We start from the raw sequence: 11,654 nt of genomic DNA, 5'->3' as shown, positions 1-11,654 counted from the left end.
AAATTTCTTCAGGACAACAGACATGTCTTCTCTTGCTAGCTGCCTACACATTGGAAAATGAAACTCTGTTGTTTATACATGAGGCCACTGAAAGGTGAGATTTTTCCAAACAGAACATTATGCTCAGCCTTGACTGTCTAGTGCACCGCAGAGCATTTTGTTAATAGTTAAGCTCAGTCTTTTGATTTTTATCCCAGAAGTTGTGGCAGGGATTGTGATTTAGGCAGGTTGTGTAAGCAAGACCCTGATGGGTCTGAGCAGCTGAACGGCAGTGCTCGCACGCTCCGACCAGGAGCTCGTAAGGTGCCTGGGCCGAAGTCACAGCGGATGAACCAGGCTCATCCCAGGGAGCTGCAGTTAGTCCAGCAGCCTGGTGAAGCTGTCACATGAGAGCTAACCTTCACAGCATCCCCAGGAGAGTGAGGAGAGCCATGCCAGGAGGGACTGCTGGTGTGCAAACAAGAGCCCAGCACACGCTGTACTATGACTGTAACCTCTTTGTCTTTGTCCCCATGACCAGGGAGCACTGGGCAGACACTCATCAGGGGGTGCAGAGGAGAGCAATTTTGATGGAGCACTAAGATCATACATGGTTGTGGAAGACTATCCGTGACATCCTATGACCTCACATGCCCTGTGCTCCCAGAAGGCAAAAAAACCTTGGATAGTTTTAATATTATGAAGGCAGGATGGAGAGGATAAGAGTATCATGTCTGTGGCAGAGGAAGGAGGTGCAAGCAAAATGTGTAGAAAGAATAAATGACATGCACAGAGTAGGGACTGTCTCTTTAAGGCACCAACAAGTTCATGTCTAATTTTCAGCAAGAGAAATTGAGGATGACTGCCCCAGGCACCCTGCTCCTGACAGATGCAGCTAAAAACCCTGTTTTTCTTAAGAATCTATATGTAAAACTCTCTCCTCACTTCCTAGACACACATCTATCTATGACTGCCTGTGCCAGTTTTTATGTACATGTGTACCAAAATGAATACTAATAGTAACTCCAAAACAACCATTAAACAAAATGAACAACAATGCAAACACAACCATTGGACTGGTCTGATCATACTGGAAAATGAGCTGGGGCTCTTGCAACCACTATAAACCTTCATTTTTATATAAATTCATATTTTATGATATTACTATTTATATATATGTATATAAAGTATTTTACCCTGACAGTGTAAGAATACAGCATATGAAATGTCGTTAAACTCCTTTATTCCTGGTTAGCATTTGAAAACTGATCCAAAATATAATTTTTACTCCATCATTATTTATTAATGGAAATCTGTACTTATAACATTTACAGTCTGTATGAAGACAAAGTGTAAATATGCCTCTTATTTAACCACTCCATTTTTTTTTAAGATAATACTTCAGTTAAAGGAACATTACCCTGATCAGAAGAATAATTAATGCTTGTTTAAGTGTCATTTTTATTACCATTGCCTCATTCTATGGTTAAACATTACCTGAGGTATCTCACTATTAATGTATTAATGGTATAAGAGCACTGTCACTTTTCCGGACCTTCCATTCAAGATTCTTTAATTGCTTTATGACTGTTAGGGTGACTTCATAACAACTTTCCTTAGCAGATAAACATCTGATATTTGCTTTACTTAAAATAAACTGAAGCACGTAAAATTTACTCAGTGCCATATCAAAAGGATGTTTTATTGATAAATATTTTGAAAACTTCCTTTGCAAGGCTATCTTGTCCTGGGATAGCCCAGACAGCCCAGTGCAGCTCTTGTTAGAGGCACATACTAGCTCATGGCAATTGATATTCTTCGTTGTTCTGGAGTGAAAATGACCTTGACTGGGAGAAGCCTTCTGAAAGTCCAACCAAACTCTGAATTATTTCAAGGGGGAAAAATACCATCCTTACGTTCTGTCTTACTTGTGCCTTGAGTCCATGGTGGTCCTTGAGACTATTCCAGGTCTTAAAATCCCTGGATTGAAAAACCCTGCCCTAGAAATCTGCTCCTGCCTTCAGGCAGGGAAGCAAGCTGTGAAAAGAATGGGGATGTTTTTGGCAGAACTATTGCTCTTGTGTCACAGTCAGAGTGACTGTGGGCTGGATTACTGATACGATTTTCCATCTTCCTCGCTACCAGCCAGCTTGAAATCATCACTGTGTCCCTAAGGAGTCCGCACTGATTTGCCTCATGACTGATTAGCTCGCACAGGGCAGACAGCCATGTCCTTGAGTGGGTTGTGCCTCACCTATGTGACCTGGGTGTTCAGGTCCTGTTGTTTGTGTGCTGCCATTCACAAAGATGCCTTGTCAGATGTCTTCCTTAATTGTTTCCCAACAATGTCTCTTTAATCCATTTTAGTTATCGACTAGGCCACCAGCAAGAATACCAGAACTGCAAGAACTGTTGTTGACACTGTTTGGGAGGTCTGTGAGGGGCATTCCAGGTGTTTGTTATTAGCCTGTTAGACATTAATATGACTGTGCTCCACAAATATGTTAAAAATGCAGCTATACAAAAGGCTCATGTACCTCTGTGCAAAGGACACTCTGAGGAGGAGTTCCTGATCTCCCTGGCTCTCACTATTAGAAACAAAAAATGTAAATGAAACTAGAGAGAACCAAATCCAAACCCATATGGGGAATCCTTTTTCTCTGAGTGTCCACGTCAAGGTAATGTTCCTACCATACAGTGTCATTGAGGCCAGCATTCCAACAGGAATTTAGCAAGCGAGCACTGACTGCCCCACTTCACAGCTGCACTGCTCTGTGCTGTGTTGCGGGTCTTTGCAATAAGCTCCCATGCATAAAATCTGCTTCAGGATGAACTCTGGGATGGCTTCAGTCTACATAGTTTAGGTATTTCTAAGAATATGATTAAGGAAGAGCGCCTTCCTTTCCTGCCAGCTTTTATCTGTGAAATGTCCACCTCTGCTCACTGACACTGCAACTTACTCCACTTGCTCTATGCTGTGAGCCTCAAGGCTGCAGACCCGCTGAGAGGGAAGCCAGGTATTGGGTCTCCTGGTTTCCTCTCATCACTTTGTAAAAGAGCTCAGAAACAAACTGGTTTGTTAACAAACACTAGTTAAAGCAAACTGTTCAGACTGCAAAGTGAAGCATCTCAAATTAGGATATGACAGAATTCTGATTGCTTATGTGCATATGTGTTGGATAGAGACAGTAACTGCAGGATCTCATGGCTGTGCCTCACAGAGGCCTTGCCTCTTCCAGATCAAAAGAAGTCTCTGCTGGATTGAATGGCTCATGGAAGAAGGCTGATGTGGATGCCCATAGCTGAACTGGTAATAGTCAGTTTATGGAAAAGACAGGCAATTCCAGGGTATGATTAGCCCATCTTCCCATGGTGCTGTCTGCAGGAGGTACCTTTTGAGTATCTACCCTCCTACTATCTGCAAAGCCACTCCATGGGAGTCTCCCAGATGCAGATGTTGCCTTTGCAGATGTGTAGAGTCCAGTGATTTGTCTCCTATCCTTGGTGTGTTAACAGTAGGCACCACTACAGGGAAGTTTGGAACTTGGACTTGACTGAGGAACAGACAGAAAAGAAACTGTAAGGAGAAGAGAGGAAACATGAGTGGAAATTTGGCAACTACCAGTGAAGACAGACACTGTGAATCCACTGTGTGGTTTTCCAAGTCAACCTACTAGATCTCCCCTTGGCATAGTGAGAGTACCTTTTTACAGCATAAATCAGGTTGGAGGAGCAATAGCAAAGCAAAAGCTTTGAAATGAATCTCTACTAGTAGGCTTCCTCCAACAGCACTGTAAGCAGGCTCTGTAGTGGCAACACAGCGCACAGTCGATAACCCAAATCCTTCCCCAGCCCTAGTGTCTTTTGGAGTTTTCAAGTTCCCTCAGCTCCCACTGGAGGGACAGAAGTAATTTTAGGGTGAAGCATGGTAAATATGTTTCAGCCATGGGCGTGGACAACCTGGAGTGGAGCTACAGCATAGTTCTGGAGGCACAAAGAGGTAAGTCACCTTAGCTGCTGCTGCAAGAGAAATGGTTGTAGTAATACCTCCAGTGAGCCATGAAAACACCTCTCTAGAACTAACTGATAGAGAAAGCAGATTGATTTTTAACCCATGTTTTAGGGTGTTGCTGAATTAATGTCTGAATATGGACAAGTTAATGAGGGCATTAGAGGGAGAAAAATCTCTGAAATAAAGATTCCTTAATCCTGTGGAAGGACTAGATCTGGAGTTCCCACAGGGGCTGACAATATACTTTAGGCTACTGCTACATTGAGATATTGAAACATCTGGTGACCCAGAAGAGCAGTGAGGACAAATCTGCCCACAGAAGCATTATGCTTCTGTGTACTGCTTCTTTGATTCTAGTTGAAACCAGTCTCAAAGATCCTCAAATATCCACAGAAACTTCTTCCGAAGAAGCTGAGCCTTGCTGAGCTTATCCAGGCCCTCCTATCAGCTGACACTATGTTTAGGAGTATGGCAGCACTCTATTCTCACTCATGTAGACATACCTGAACTGGATGAAACTGGTTAATTTAGAATACTGATAACAGAAAACTTTCCAATCTTTGTGCCTGGTTGCATATAAACTCCACCAGATCCTCTTTTCTTTTCTGCTGGGTTCTTGTATCCAAATATTTTTTTTGTAATTTTTTTCATTTTACTGGCTCACTGGCTCACTTTTGGCTATGCTTTAGCCTTCCTCCAGTGCTGAAAAGTTGCCTGCAAGCCCATGAACCTGCATACAAGGAGAGGAGTAGAAATCACAGGGGTAGCACAGCAATGTGGATTTCAGGTCCTCAGCACCAACTGGTTTGCTGTACAAATCCACTCCTGTTTGTAGTATGTTGTGGTTCAAACCCAGCCAGCAGCTAAGCCCCACTCAGACACTCAGGCCGTTCTCCTGTCCAGGTGCTGTGCAGTGCTTACAACCTTAACACTGCAGTGAACCAGGATGCAGGAATTACATTGTGTTTATCACCCTGCTATCACTGAGAAACCTCCAAGCTGTACAATATCATTATGCTTCAGGGAGAACTTTGACTTTCATAAAGTCAAGATGACCTAACAATGAAAATTTATTACTTCATAGATTTTCTGCAGAAATGAAAAAAGTGTCATTGGCTTCTATTGCAAAATTTCCTGTTAGTTATCTAACTTCCAGCCCTTGCTCAGGGGTTTTAAAGGCCAAGTCCTGGATTAGGAGAGCAGAGCATGAGAAAACCCATCCCCTGAGTAGAAGTGTGCCATTTTCTTGATGTAACACATACCTCTTGAAGTATATCTGTGAGTAAATTGCCTGTTTGACAGAGCTTTTGGAATAAGAGAAAATTAAATACTGCACAGTCACTGCATTTTTAATGGCTTTGTTTGAGGACAACAGTGAAATTTTAATTAACATGAAAACTTTTATGAAAACTTTCCACTTCAGTTTAGATTTGCATGTTTTCCAACAACAGTAGAACAAACTGATTTTGCAAGTGTTTAAGAAATACAGAATATTTGCAATTTTGGGTTTGATTTTTATTGCAAACCTGAAACTGTAACTGGAAGCTTAAAACAAATGAAATTGGGGGGCTTTTTTGTTTTACATGTGAAAATTAACTGGCACTTTATGATCAGCTCTGGTATGAATGCTTATTAAGAAGTTTAAATGGGCAACAATAAACTAAGCACAGAAAAAGGAAAACAACAATAATATATAACCCTAATTCTCATTGCAAAGACCTTGAATTATAGGCATTGCACAATTTTATCCTGCAGTGAATCATTTTTTTGCATAATCTACTAGAAATAACACCCAGGCCTTCATATATTGCATTGGCCTCACTCATAATCTCTTTTCTAATTAGGTCACAGATTTTCAGAAGTGTAATGTGCAGGAAATGGAATTTTACAAGGTACACCAAGTTACTGATATGCAAAGCCACTCACTGCTATTGCAAAATAAATGATACCCAGAAGGAAGTCAGATGGAAGGAAGTTGAAGGGAAGGACATCAGACATAGAGCTCCCACTGTCTTTCTGCAGTGCAGACTTGATAAGTTGAGCAAACTAACGACTAAAGGGAGATTCATCCCTGCCTCCCTTGAGGGGCAGCAGCGCAGTCGTACCCCAGGAACGCCGAGGGCAGGACCCAGTTGAACAGCCCGAAATGCCCAACCAGCACCCAAAATTCCTCAGGCCTATGGAGGCCTTCCTTCATAAATAGGATGACCTTTTTTCTCATCAGCTTTGACTGTATCAAAGTTTGATGTTTAACGTAGATCACCAAGGCCCCTCTCTGCTCAGCATATGGCAGAGAGCGCTAAATTGGAGGAAAATCCTTGACACTCACCTTGGGACAGGATGAATAACCCTCTCAGTGAATAACCCTTGCCAGACTTTCTGCATCTCCCACAGGAGCCCAGAAGACTGGCTTTCTATTAGACCTGTTAAACCAGATGTCTGACCAAGACAGCTGCAATGGGATGAGTCCTGTGTTGATTGCTCACTTTCCCTGTAAAATAAAAGGAGACGCAGGAATCCTTGAAGGCCCCAAGGAAGATTGTCTTGGCCTTGGTGCGTGCGTATAGGACAGGCAGGCTAGGCAGATAGGATCTTCTGGGTGCTTATTTTCAAAGACAGCTTACCACCCTGGGAATTTAGATACTTGCTTTAGGAGGATGGCTTCTCTAGGTGCCTAACATTTAAATGCAAAGAAGTGTCACTCCCTCAGGTGAGGCAGCTGGATTCTACCTCACAAGCTACTGCCAGGGGCAGGGTGCTGGGTGTTTAACCATGGTATGTGTCAAGGTCTTAGGTATGCAATGTTTCAGCTTGGACCAGTGCCCTTTTCTGCAGTCACCGTGTGATAAGAGACAATCCAAATGGATCCTGCCACTACCACTGGCTCTGGTACCCTTTATTGGGTCTGAGACTCCTTTTTATTTTCCCTTTGGCTCAAAAATGCTTCAACCTCCCCAACCCCTACTTGCCTACGTGTGCTCCTTCAGAGCTCCAACTAGCAGAGGAATGTCCTGAACACTTAACTCTCCTGCTAGCGTTTGGGAGCCACAGATCTTTTTAAAATATCTGTTGAACAAAGTACATACCAAGTCTCCTGATACGCTTTGTCCTGCCTTTTCAATGAATGTGAGATATGCTGCTATTTTGCATCTGACCCAGTTTCTTTCCATCATCCTTCCTATTTATTTCAGACTGCTCACATATTGGTGCAGAACCTCAAACAGATGTGACGGACTTGCAGTAGCTTTCTCTGCACTTCTCTTCTTGCTTTACCACCAGAGTGATAGGAAGCTTTTCTAAGCAGAGCACTAAGCTGAGTCTGGAAAGCAATACAGTATCCTGCTTTGGCAGGGTATGTAAGGATGCAAAACAAAATGCCACCCCTGTCTCTGGATATGCTTTGTCCTGCCATGGTGCCCCATCTGCAAATGTGTTTTGTTAATTACAGCTTTGTAAGGTACAAAACACTCATGGCCACCACCCAAACCTTGGATGGAGTGTGGTAGATATTTTAATTTTGTTTTCTCAAGTCAGATCCAGTGTAATAGTATATCTAGATTGATAATATTGATATGTACAAATAAACACGAGTGAATAGATATATATGTAAAAATCCAATTTGTAATGCAAGAAAATATTCAGTATTCCAAAGAAATCGAATGCTCTGCTTCTCTCTCTAACACATCCTTGCAGCTCTGTTAGTCTATGCAGCCATGTTGCCCTCTGCTGACTTCAGCCTGTGCTGGCAGCCTTCCTCTGGCTCCAAGTCAGAGCTGACTCTTGTTCTCAGAGCAGATAACCAGGAGACTTCATGAGGCAGTTTCTTTCCCTAAACAGAATCACAGAATGGTTGAGCTTAGAAGGGACCTCTGGAGGTGTCTGATCCAACCCTCTGCTCGAGCAGGGATGCCTAGAGCCAGTGTGCCAGTGCTGTGTCTGGATGGCTTTTGAGTATCTCCAAGGAGGGAGATCCCACAACCTCTCAGGGCAACTCGTGCCAGTGCTCAGTCACATTCACAGTAAAATAAGTGTTTCCTGATATTTGGAGGGAACCTCTTGTGTTTCACTCTCTGCCCATTGTCTCTGGTCCTGTCACTGGGCACCACTGAGAAGAGCCTGGCTCCACCCTCTCTGCACCCTCCTTCAGGTATCTGTATACACTGATGAGATTCCCCTGAGCTTCTCTTCTCCAGGTTGAACAGTCCCAGCTCACTCAGCCTTTCTTCAGAGGAGAGATGCTCCAGCCCATCTCTGTGGCTCTTTGCTAGGCTCTCTTCAGCATGTCTGTCTCTCCTGTACTGGAGAGCTCAGAACTGGACCCAGCACCTCAGCTGTGTCTCCCCAGTGCTGAGCAGAGAGAAAGGATCATCTCCTTCCTCCTACTGGCAAGACTCCTCCTCACACAGCTGGGATCCTGGATCCTGCAGCGGCAAGGGGACATTTCATGAGTACTCATGGATGCAATAAAAAGTTGCAGTGTACCCAGGTACTGTAACCACAGTGTTCATGAAAGGAGTGCTGCAACCAAAGAAAGGTGAGAAAATCATGCCAGGAGCAAGAGAACAAAAAGTACTCAGGTGTTCATGGTTTACAAGTCCCACAGTCCTACAGTCAAATCACTGGTCTTTATGATCTTTATTACTCAGAGACGTAAAACCTCGAAAAAGTATTTTATAGTCTCTGAACTTCAGCAGAGTTTCCTGGAAGGTTCAGAACATTGGTCCCAGCCACCATGACCCCAAAGGACAGGCATATAATGCACAAGGTTGTTCAGGTGACTGTCAGGGCAGAGGTGAATGGGATGGAGAGGTCTAGCCCTGTGTTCCCCCTGTGCCCCTTTGCCTTCCACGGAGACACACTTTGATTCCTCCTGCATCACCCCATGTTTCCTATACCCTCTTGCTACTCCTGGGTGCTGTACCTATCATCACACAGACAGTCTTCCCTTAAGTGGCCACGGTAATCAGCAGCATTTTCTCTAAATTGTGCAGCACAAACCCACAGCTGAGCCCTCCACCAGCACACAGGGAGTGCAAAGAGCTGCTGCATCTCTGCAGAGATTGCCCCATGGGGCTTTCCAGCATCTCTGCTGGGGCTTCAGCTTTGCTTTTGGAGGGAGACTGGGATGGGCAGCTGTGCTCTCTGCCCTGTCCTGTTCTCGCACTGGCTACCCAGACATTGCTCTCTTAGTCAGACATGACATGTCCGAAGCATGGCCTTCAGAGGCTTCAGTCATTTCTTGTTGCAGAACATGGTCTTGTTCAGTGCTAGCAATAACAATCTGCTCATGGCATTCAGATTTATATCTGAAAAAAAAGTAATTTCCTTAAAAATACTCATGCGCTGCCAGTGCAGAGAGGAGAGCTCCAGTACCCCAATGTGTATCAGGACTGAGAGAATCAAAACATGTTGGCTTAGTACTTTTAGCAAGGTAAAGCTGGAGCATTTTTGGGTTTTATTCTGTTTGGTTAGTGAGGATGGGAGGAAATGATGGGGACCTGATCCTTGCAAGCATTGAGAACTCTGGGATGCTTTCTCATCAGGCAGCTTAAGAATTAGGGGTTTAAATGTAAAAATATTGGGCACATACAGTCTCCAGTGTTCCTGGAGGGGCAATCAGAAAAATCCTTATGTAGAAAGACAGAAGAGGAATTCCAGCCATTGAAAATGGCCTTTCATTTTTCCATGGCTGTGTGGGAAACAGCAGAACACTGCCACCTGATGGAAATACTGATTTTATGAAAGAAATTAGAAAGTATATCTAGAAAACTTGAGAGCTTTTTTCCACAAAAAATATTTTCAATTTCAGGCAAGATAGGGAATCAATATTATGATCTATGTTGCATATTACTTACCTAAAGCCACGTTTAGGAGTTTTTAGCATAAATTGAACAGAATATTTTCCATATTCTAAACTATGTGGAATTTGGTATAGAAGGAAAATGGTCTTGGACCATTGCTTTCTTCCCACAAGCAACGAAGGATTTAAGTTTTCAAATACGAATGTGCTGAAGTGCAACTAACAAAGGATTGCAGAGTGTGCAATCTATTATTCTAGAAGAAAATATATATTCTGGAAAAATATGTAAAATGTCTGGAAAAATTATAAAAATGTCTCATTATTTTGGTTCATTTTTTTCCTGATTAAATAAATTGATAGCAATTATTCCAAGTCACTTGAAAGTCTTTCCAAAATCAAATATCTTAGATTTTATATTTTTGAATATTTTAAAAGTTGAATTTATGCACATTTCACTGTAAATCAGATGGGAGAGGTTTCCTTCCGAAACATGTAGTTTCCCTTTCTCTGTCTGTGCCCAGGTGTTGTTCTAATGCAGTCAATGTGGGTCTGGGGACTGCTTTGCTCATCCCAATGTTCCCTTTGGTGCCAGGTGGGGCCATGAGTTCCCAAGTACCAGCACAGGTTGAGGGTTGGCCTGCTAGAGAGTAACTCTGCTGAGAAGGACCTTGGTGGATGACAAGTTGACTAAGAGCTGGCAGTGTGCCCTTGCAGCCAGGAAGGCCAATAGTATTCTGAGGTGCATTGGGAAGCAGGTTGAGGAAGGTTATGCTCCCTCTCCACTTGTCCAGAGTGAGGCCACATCTGGAGTACTGTGTCTAGTTCTGGGCTCCTCAACACAAGAAAGACATGGAGCTACTGGAGAGGGTCCAGTGGAGAGCCAAAGATTAGGGTACTGGAACATCTCTTAGGAGGAGAGACTGAAGGAGCTAGGCTTGTTTAGTGTGGAGAAGAGAAGACTGAGAGGGGATCTCATCAATACATATAAATGGCAAGTTGAATATGAGCCAGCAGTGCCCTGGCAGCCAGGAGGGCCAACCATGTCTTGGAGGGCATCAGGTGCAGCATTGCCAGCCGTCAAAGGAGGTGATTGTCCCGCTCTGCTCTGCAGCGGTGTGGCCTCATCTTGAGTTTTGGTCACCACAATATAAAAAAGACATTAAGCTACTATAGAATGTCCAAAGGAGGGCCAAAACGGTGGTGAAGGGTCTAGAGGCAAAGTCTTATGAGGAGCAGCTGCGGTTTGTTTAGCTTGGAAGAGACTGAGGGGAGGCCTTATAGCAACTACAACTTCCTCACAAGGGGAAGTGGAGGGGCAGGTGCCGATCGCTTCACCCTTGTGACCAGAGACAGAATTTGAGGACACAACAGCAAAATGAGTCAGGGGAGGTTTAGGTTGGATATCAGGAAAAAGTTTTTCTCTCAGAAGCTATTTGGGCACTGGAACAGCCTCCCCAGGGAAGTGGTCACAGCACCAAGCCTGTCTGACTTCAAGAAGCATTTGGACAATGTTTTCAGGCACATGGTGATTCTTGGAGTGTCCTGTGCAGGGCCAGGAATTGTACTCAAGGATCCTAATGGGTTCTTTCCAACGCTGCATATTCTATGAGTCTATAAATATCTCAAAGGTGGGTGCCAAAAAGATGGTGCCAGGCTCTTTTCAGTGGTGCCCGGAGACAGAACGAGGAGCAACGGCCATAAACTGAAACCCAAGAAGTTTCACCTCGGCATGGAGACCTTTTTTATGTCGAGGGTGGCAGAACACTGGAAGAGGATGGTCGTGGATTGCCCCTCTCTGGAAACACTCCAACGCCCCCGGGACGCGCCGCTGTGTCCCCGCTCCAAGTGTCCCCGACTGCAGGG

Source organism: Manacus vitellinus, unplaced genomic scaffold, assembly GCF_001715985.3.
Source record: "Manacus vitellinus isolate BGI_N305 unplaced genomic scaffold, ASM171598v3 scaffold_13_pilon, whole genome shotgun sequence".
In the NCBI taxonomy this organism is placed as follows: domain Eukaryota; kingdom Metazoa; phylum Chordata; class Aves; order Passeriformes; family Pipridae; genus Manacus; species Manacus vitellinus.
The sequence above is the reverse complement of the archived record's forward strand: the minus strand, read 5'-3'. Positions refer to the sequence as shown.